Here is a 6,965-nt window from a genome sequence, read left to right on the forward strand (position 1 = left end):
TCCCCTCATCTTCACTATCATCATCAGCATCATTTTCTTCATTTGGTGTAGATGACGCTGAAGGGGCTGAAGAGCCTGTATAAAATAATGACCCTGGAGGAGTGCTAGTAACAATCACACCGCTCCCCGGGAACTGTGAAAACTGTGGAAACATTGGCATCGATGTCTGTGATCCAGATGGAGATTGAGGTGTCTGCGGAGAAGCACCACCAGCCAAATAAGATGCATATGAACCATATGATGGATCATTAAACATAGTCGTATATGCACCTCCATATGGTATAAAACCCTGCGGGCTAGGCATGTAACCTGGCGGGCTAGAAATGTAACCCTGCAGGCTCGGAATGTAACCTGGCGGGCTAGGAATGTAACCCTGCGGGCTCGGAATGTAACCCTGTGGAGATGACATATGAACTGGTGGACTTGGCATATGAACTGGAGGGCTGGGCATGTACCCCTACGGCATCGACGGATAAGGATGTTGTGGTGAGACTGATGCAGAACCGGTAGCGCCTTCTATCTGTCCACGCGTCGGGGGACGATGATATTGAGACGGTTGACGTCTTTCTCGGCGCCTAGGAATGTTAACCTCTCGTGCATCCGCCGAAAGTAGAAACGGTTTCCCATTTTCATTAAACTAGTCCATATAGTTATCCGTAACCATATGACCAGTTTCAGCGTAATATTATCGAGGGGCCAACAGTGTATATCAGTTCTCCCAAAGCGCAATCCAATCTTTGTGTCTCACCAGCCAGTTAACCTCTTTCTTTCCTCGTCTATCTATGTTATGCATGTCGTCTAAATTCCTAGGTGCTCCAGGAATATATTGCGTACAACCATACTGACGGAGCACGCGATCAACTGGATGCCACTCAATAATAGCATAACATATAAGAGGTATAACCGATATCCATACCTCTAATGACCCACTAAGGTGGAGTGGGATGCAAGCCTTCACTTCATCGCTCGCATAAGGTATCCATTGAAACTGAAATATAAATATACAATTCAAATAAATAAAATATTCTAATTATATCTAGCATTTTAAATTAAAATATTAATAATTAAACATATTTAAAAACATACCTCAGACCCAACTTTCGTATCAATAAGTAAACGAATTTCCTCTAACCCAGTAGGTATACTTTTATGGTTCTTTCTTTTCATCGACCACCTATGAAATATAGTATAAACTAAATATCACCATATTTAATTGGAAATATTTAAATCAAAATTTAGTTCGAAAATTACCTCAACAATAAGGGGAATACGTATGGTTCATTCACGATCGGGCATAAGAAAGGCATGCGGAACCACGCCCATGATTATATAAGCAGGAGACATTCACCGATAGCAGTTTTCTTATAATTTGTCACCCAACACATTTCTCTAAAGAGAAATGCCAAAACTGCAGCGCCCCCAACTATATCTTCCAGCTTAATCAAAATCGATCAGATGTCGCAACCACATACAATGCACCTGGTTGCGAGATTTGTCGGGCATTAATAATATTCCTCCAATTATTCGTAGAATATATGCCCGAGCACATGCCTTTGCTTAATCCTCTGAAGCATTTTCATTTAAAACCTCAAAATTAACTTTTAACCAAGATAAAACTATTCTACCTCCATTAAACTTTGGCGGAGCAGCTCCAATATAATCAATGCACATTGACTGCCAATCACCATCCGCCATACCACACATCATATTTCCGTCGACGAGAAGCCCCAGATTCATAGAGACATCCTCCAATGTAATTGTGACCTCTCCACATGGAAGGTGAAAAGTGTGTCTCGGGCCTCTACCTCTCAATCAGTGCAGAAATTAGGACAAGTTCGAGTTTGCAACCGCCAATAATTGTTGCAATATACCCGAACCCGGCAGAAGCCAAATATGGCAAAATACGTTCCGGCGTCGGTATACGTGGATTTTTAATAAAAGTATCTAAAATACGATCAATATCCTAAATAATATACATTATAAAAAATTAAAATTAATATAAATTCATAATAACTTTAAAATAAAAATAAATTTAAATATTAACATTAATTATAAAAAATATTACCATATCGCTAAAATGTCTGGAGATATAATCAATATCCAATCGCAACATCATTTCATTTTCCATTATAACTGCAGACAAAACAATATAATTAACACAAAAAATTAATAATTCTAAATAAATAATAATTATATAAATATTATTTTAATAAAAAAATAATAATTACATAAATATATTAATATAAAATATAATAACTATTTAAAAAAATACTAACATAAAAATAAATTTCTTACCACTAATAACAAATTTAAAACTCAAATAGTTTGAGAATTTAAGTTATATAAGATAGAATATGATTTTGTGTGAAGAATGAGAGTTAAGGGGTTTATATAGGGGAGGAGGGGTAGTTAGGAAAACGATGGGACATTTATGGTATTTAATGAAAGGCGCATCCTGGGAGACACGTCTTCCACACGTGACATCTAACTCAGCGAAAACACAGATAAAATACGTTCTCGGGGACGCGTCTTTCTTCAACTCAACTAAAAAGGTACCACTTCAAAAAAATATATATCAAACAGTAATAAAAAAAAATATTCGATAAATATATGTCAGTCAAATCGCCAAACGAAAGCTTGTAGGGGACCCTTATCCTCTCTCTCCCTATCGATAATGATAGCCATTGAAGAAGATGAAGAAGTTAATGAAAAGCTTGCCCCTTTGAAGATTAGACTTTGATCTGTTAATAGAAAACTCAAGGGGAAGAAAAGTCTCATTTTCCTACTAAACAAACACCAAATTCTCAAACTTAAAACGGCCTCCAACTTACTCTTTTTTCTCCTCAGCTTCTTCTTCAAACCCAAAGTTCCAGACTCCCTCTTATTCTCAACAATTTTCAACTACTACCCCTTTCCTCTCTCTTGGTTTTCTTCAACAGAGACTGCTTACGGGTAAAAATACTTGACCTTTGGCTTTAATTTTCTTGTTTTTAGATGATCTGTGTTGAATTTATGAGTTTTTGATCGTGGGGTTTTCGGGTTTTCGGTCAGAAGTTTTGTTTTTTTGTTCTTTGCTGTGAATTTTTCTTAGAAATTTTGGTTTAGACCCATAGCTGTTTTCTGTATTATATGTTTGAATTTATGCATTATTTGAATTGGAGAATATGTAACAAAGTATTCTAAATTTGGGATTTATTTTGCTGGAATTTCAGTTCTGGGTTTGAGTTGTTTTGCTTTCAGTTCTTGAAAAAAAAATGAAAAACCTTGAAGATTTGTTTGTACTTTGGTCTAGCAGAGCTTAAGAATGTTTTCTTCTTGTTTTATTATTGCAATGAAGTGAGAAACTGAGTTCTTGTTGCTGTAAAAATTATGCAGGCCTTGTTGTGGGATGTGCAGGGGTTCAAAGAGTGAACTTATGCCCTCGAATTCAGTTATGGAAGGTGGACTAAGGGAGCTGAAAGCTGGTGCTCCTCGTGAAAGCTTGATTTTGCTCGAATTGGCTGCCTCTGATGATCTGTTAGCCTTCAAAAGTGAAGTAGAAGAGAAGGGTTTGGATTTTGGTGAGGCGAGCTACTGGTATGGTAGAAGAATAGGGTTGAGAAAGGTGGGGTTTGAAGAGAGGACGCCTCGGATGATTGCGGCCATGTTTGGTAGCATCGAAGTCTTGAAATATATCATTGGAAGTGGTAAGATCGATGTGAATATAGCTTGTGGTAGTGATGGGGTTACTGCCCTACACTGTGCCGTTGCTGGTGGTACAGATTCTTCTGTGGAGACCATCAAGCTGTTGCTTGATGTGTCTGCCAATGTGAATTGTGTCGATGCTAATGGGAACAAACCTGTTGATCTGATTGCTTCGGGTTTAAAAGCTTCAAGCAATTCCAGAAGAAAAGTGATTGGGTTGTTGCTGAATGGTGATGATGTTTTTGATGGGGAAGAAAAGTCCGATAAGATGGTGATGCCTCAGTTGCTGAAAGAAGGGTCCGAGAAGAAAGAATATCCTATGGATGCATCACTGCCTGATATCAACTACGGGATATATGGAACCGATGACTTCAGGATGTATACATTTAAGGTTAAACCTTGCTCAAGGGCATATTCCCATGATTGGACTGAGTGCCCTTTCCTTCATCCTGGTGAGAATGCGAGGAGGAGGGACCCGAGGAAGTACCCTTATAGCTGTGTGCCTTGCCTTGAATTCCGAAAAGGGGCATGCCTAAGGGAGATAATTGTGAATATGCTCATGTGTGTTCGAATCATGGCTTCATCCTGCCCAGTACCGGACTCGGCTTTGCAAAGATGAGATTGGCTGTGCACGTAAAGTCTGCTTCTTTGCTCACAAACCTGAAGAATTACGCCCTGTGCATGCTTCCACTGGTTCAGCGATGCCATCTCCAAGGTCTGCTGCAGTGAATGCAGTAGACATGCAGACTTTGAGCCCTCTAGTACACGGTCCATTATCCTTGCCGATGCCTACAGCTTCAACACCACCCATGTCTCCTATGGCAGGCTCTTCGTCTCCAAAACCTGGAAGCTTCTGGCAGAACAAAATTAGCCTCACCATGCCTGCGTTGCAGCTACCTGGTAGCCGTTTAAAGACTGCTTCTAGTGCCCGAGATTTTTGATTTAAAAATGGAGTTACTTGGGCTTGAAAACCAATTGCAGCAACAACAATTGATGGATGAGATATCAAGTCTCTCCTCCCCATCTTGTTGGAGTAAAGATTACTGTCGGCTTTGGGGATTTGAACCCTACTAATCTCGATGATGCATTTGGATCCCTCGATCCTTCCCTGCTGTCTCCAATGAGGAGACTGTCCGTAGCATCCAGTATACAAGCGCAGTTGCAATCTCCAACTGGGCTTCAGATGCGCCAAGACATGAACCAAATCCGTTCAAGCTACCCAACAAACCTTACGGCATCTCCGGTAAGGAAGCCCCCGTCATTCAGTTTTGACTCATCGGTTGCAGTGGCAGCAGCTGTAATGAATTCCCGGTCTTCAGCATTCACGAAAAGGAGCCAGAGTTTCATAGACCGTGGTGCAGCATACTAATTCCGCAACCACAATGTCTTCAAACAAGTCGGATTGGGGCTCTCCCGATGGGAAATTGGATTGGGGTATTCAAGGAGACGAGCTAAACAAGCTTAGGAAATCTGCTTCCTTCGGGATTAGAAACAACAATCCCGCCGCAAGAGCAACAATAGACGCGATACCATCCGATATCGACGAACCAGATGTGTCATGGGTTCATTCCCTTGTGAAAGATGTTACGCCGATGGGAACCCGTCGCAGGAGAGACAATACAGTAGCATTAAAGTTCGAGAAAGGCTGCCGCCATGGGCACAGCAAATTTACATAGAAACAAGAGCAGTGGCATGAGGAAAGACTTCATTTGCTCATTGCTTTATTCTTAACATATATTCTTGAATCCTTAGGTGAAAAGATGGATCAAAACAAACTTGGAAATTAGTTTTGATTATTTCATATTCTTAATTCTTTGTATGTTCGGGGATTGTTCTGAATGTTTCAGCAAGGAGAAGCGAATTCTCCATTATGAACTTTATCAACGATATTCTCAAAATTTTATTTAATTATTTTATATAATTGTTTTTAAGATGTACTTGATCTTAAAATCTACAATTCATTTTCAATTATAACATTTTTTTAATAAAATAGATATGAAATATTAAAATGAGACTTGGCCTAATTTTTATTACCAGTGGGAATAAAAGATTATCGGGAATAAATTATTAGAATGTTGTATTTTGTGTTTGGTTCGTTAAGCAAAAATGTAAGATTACTGTGTTTGGTTAAATGAATAAAAGATTATTAGAATGTATATTTTATCAAATTATCCTTAATATATATATGTTTTTTTAACAAGTTGATTCTACTATAATATTAATATAAGTAATTTATATATTTTCTTTAAAAAATTTAAATTTATATAATTTTTTTTATAAAATTGAAAAGATAAATAAGTTTAATGAAAGGGTAAAATTTTATTTTAACTCTTGGACTTCATATAAAATTCTAATTATAGATTTTTTTTTGTAAATTTAAAATAGTTTAAGGATAAATTTGTAATTTAACCTTCGTATAATTTTATTATTTAACACAGAAAAATGATATTTTTTTTAAAAAAAATAAGGGTATTTTAGTCCAAACGCCGATAATCCAACAATATCTAAGGGAAGAGGGGTAATTACATTCCCGGTAATATACCCCAAAAATTCACTGTTAGAAATAAAAAATTACTAGGGAATAAGATTACTGGCCAACCAAATAGGATAATGACAATTCATTCCTTTGATAATCCCATATGTCATGAACCAAACAACTCTTAGGGTGTGTTTGGTTGGGGAAATGTGAAATTCTCATGGAAATGAAATCTACATTTCCATGTTTGGTTGGCCCGGAATGTCATTCCCGGTAATCTTACATTACCAATAGTGAATTTTTTGGGTATATTGCCGAGAATGTCATTACCTCCCTTTCCTTAGGTATTGTTGAATTACCGGCGTTTTAGACTAAAATGCCCTTAATTTTTTTTCTTTCAAAAGTATCCTTATTATGTCATTGAATAATAAAAATTCTACGAATGTTAAATTACAATTTATCCTTAAAACTATTTTAGATTTACAAAAAAAAAATCTATAATTAAAATTTATATGAAATTCAAGGGTTAAAATAAAATTTTATCCTTTCATTAAACTTTTTTATATTTTAAATTTTGTAAAAAAATTAAATAAATTAAATAAATTTTATGAATTTAAATGTTTTAAAGAAAATATATAAATATCTTTTAACTTGTTAAAAAATAAATATATAATAAAGACAATTTGGTCAAATATAAATTCCAATAACATTTTATTTCTTTAACCAAACAAGGTAATCTTACATTCCTGCTAAACCAACCAAACACAAAATACAACATTCCCAATAATCTTATTCCCTGATAATC

General features: G+C 36.5%; 1 pseudogene; it reads left to right on the plus strand.

Annotated features, from left to right (window-relative positions):
• The first annotated feature begins 2,848 nt into the window (after positions 1-2,848).
• Positions 2,849-5,497, plus strand: LOC120147178 (annotated as a pseudogene).
• The last annotated feature ends 1,468 nt before the right edge of the window (positions 5,498-6,965 follow it).

This window comes from Hibiscus syriacus, unplaced genomic scaffold, assembly GCF_006381635.1.
Source record: "Hibiscus syriacus cultivar Baekdansim isolate YM2019G1 unplaced genomic scaffold, ASM638163v2 tig00110933_pilon, whole genome shotgun sequence".
Lineage (NCBI taxonomy): Eukaryota > Viridiplantae > Streptophyta > Magnoliopsida > Malvales > Malvaceae > Hibiscus > Hibiscus syriacus.